We start from the raw sequence: 2428 nt of genomic DNA, 5'->3' as shown, positions 1-2428 counted from the left end.
CAATATTCAGAATTCATTAGTAGTAGTCAGTACATGGAGGAATGATTTGACAATGAAAAATTTCTATGGAATAGAGTCAAGTTATTATTACAACTGAGGGAAGTCAAGAGAGTTAAGAAGGCAAGTAACTTCCATCACATTTATTGAATCAAATTGTATTCATTTAATATGGTCTTCTAATTTATATATTCAATTTGTAGAATTAACTATTTTAATAACTAATAGAAACCTTAACACTGCAGAAAATTCTTTTTTGGCTCTGCTTTTTTTTGTTTTTGTTTGTTTATTTTGTTTTTGATGGGGACATCTTTCCCTTGCTCCCCAAACCAAAATATAATCAGAATTTTTTTTTTTTTTTTTTTGGCTGGGTACAGTATACTTTATTGATGGTACATGACAAGGTAGGGCTCCCCAAGCCCCTCCCCTTCTTCAGGGGGTCTGGGATGGAAATAGTGGAGGTTGGGAGATTCTCAGTGTTTTGGGGGATAAGTTGGGGCAGGGATTCCCCAGCAGCTGAGGGCCTCTCTCTTCCTCTTGCTCCGGCTGGAGCTGGTGGTCCAGGGGGCTCTTACTCCTTGGAGGCCATGTGGACCATAAGGTCCACCACCCGGTTGCTGTAGCCAAATTCATTGTCATACTAGGAAATGAGCTTGACAAAGTGGTCATTGAGAGCAATGCCAGCCCCAGCATCGAAGGTAGAGGAGTGGGTGTCACTGTTGAAGTCGCAGGAAACAACCTGGTCCTCAGTGTACCCCAGGATGCCCTTGAGGGGGCCCTCTATGCCTGCTTTACCACCTTCTTGATGTCATCATATTTGGCAGTTTTCTCCAGGCAGCAGGTCAGATCCACAACAGACACATTGGGGGTGGGGACATGGAAGGCCATGTCAGTGAGCTTCCAATTCAGCTCAGGGATGACCTTGCCTACAGCCTTGGCTGCACCAGTGGAAGCAGGGATGATGTTCCGGGCAGTCCCTCGGCCGTCACGCCACAGCTTCCCAGAGGGGCCGTCCACGGTCTTCTGGGTGGCAGTGATGGCATGGACGGTGGTCATGAGTCCCTCCACAGTGCCGAAGTTGTCATGGATGACCTTGGCCAGAGGAGCCAAGCAGTTGGTGGCACAGGAGGCATTGCTGACAATCTTGAGGGAGTTGTCATACTTCTCATGGTTCACACCCATCACGAACATGGGGGCATCAGCAGAAGGGGCAGAGATGATGACCCTCTTGGCCCCGCCCTTCAAGTGAGCCCCAGGCTTCTCCATGGTGGTGAAGACCCCAGAGGACTCCACAACATACTCAGCACCAGCATCGCCCCATTTGATGTTGGCAGGATCTCACTCCTGGAAGATGGAGATGGACTTCCCATTGATGACAAGCTTCCCGTTCTCAGCCTTGACTGTGCAGTGGAATTTACCGTGGGTAGAATCATACTGGAACATGTAGACCATATAGTTGAGATCAATGAAAGGGTCATCGATGGCGACAATATCCACTTTACCAGAGTTAAAAGCAGCCCTGGTGACCAGGCGCCCAATACGGCCAAATCCTTTCACTCCGACCTTCACCATCGTGTCTCGGGCACGCGGCTGGCACTGCACCTGAAGATGTAGCTGTCTGTCGAATGGGGAAGAGCAGAGAGCCGTAATCAGAAATTTTTAGTTAGGGCACCTGGGTGGCTCAGGCGTTCAACTTCCTCCTTCGGCTCAGGCCGTGATCCCAGGATCCTGGGATTGAGCCCCATGTCGGGCTCCCTGCTTATCAGGAAGCTTCCTTCTCCCTCTCCCACTCCCCCTGCTTGTGTTCCTGCTCTTGTTTCTCTCTCTGTCAAATAAATAAATAAGACTTAAAACATTTTTTAGTCTTCTTAAACAGAAATCTTTGAACTTGAGCTATAAAGCAGAAAAAAGGAACTAACTTTTCTTTCTCTCTGTTCATATACACCATCTAGTGGATTTATTTTATTATTCAATCAAAAACAAGAATGAGAAAAGAGTTATGTGATCTAACAACACAAATTATAGAAAGTGCATAAAAATCATGCCTTATAAAAACATAGCAAGGAAAGTATCTTAAGAAAACAATCAGGGTTTGGCATATAAGCATATCCTATCTGTACCTTAAGTACACCTTTGAATGTTACCTGGATCTCTAGCTTTTGACATGATTGTGAAAGTTAAAGAAGGAATCAAGAAACAATATTGTGGGAAATAGTCAAAAGATTGTTACTCTGAAGTTAACTAAGCCTTCATTTTTTAACAACATTTTTTTATCCAAGCTTGCAATATTCAGATGTATTTCACATTATATGAAGAGGATACAAGGGGTGCCTGGTTGGTTCAGCCCATTAAGTGTCTGCCTCCAACTCAGGTCATGATCCCAGGGTCTTGGGATGGAGCCTCAAGTCAGGCTTCCTACTCAGCGGGGAGT

At 45.5% G+C, this 2428-nt stretch overlaps 1 pseudogene across 1 annotated transcript; it reads right to left on the bottom strand.

Moving 5' to 3' along the window:
- Positions 1–363: 363 nt before the first annotated feature.
- Positions 364–1632, bottom strand: LOC111154420 (annotated as a pseudogene). Its single transcript, XR_002641082.1, has one exon. The product of XR_002641082.1 is annotated as a glyceraldehyde-3-phosphate dehydrogenase-like (transcript).
- Positions 1633–2428: the final 796 nt, after the last annotated feature.

The sequence above is a fragment of the Enhydra lutris genome, unplaced genomic scaffold (genome assembly GCF_002288905.1).
Source record: "Enhydra lutris kenyoni isolate GAN:26980312 unplaced genomic scaffold, ASM228890v2 scaffoldscaffold3, whole genome shotgun sequence".
Lineage (NCBI taxonomy): Eukaryota > Metazoa > Chordata > Mammalia > Carnivora > Mustelidae > Enhydra > Enhydra lutris.
Note: the sequence above shows the minus strand (reverse complement) of the source record. Positions and strands in the feature narration are given on the sequence as shown.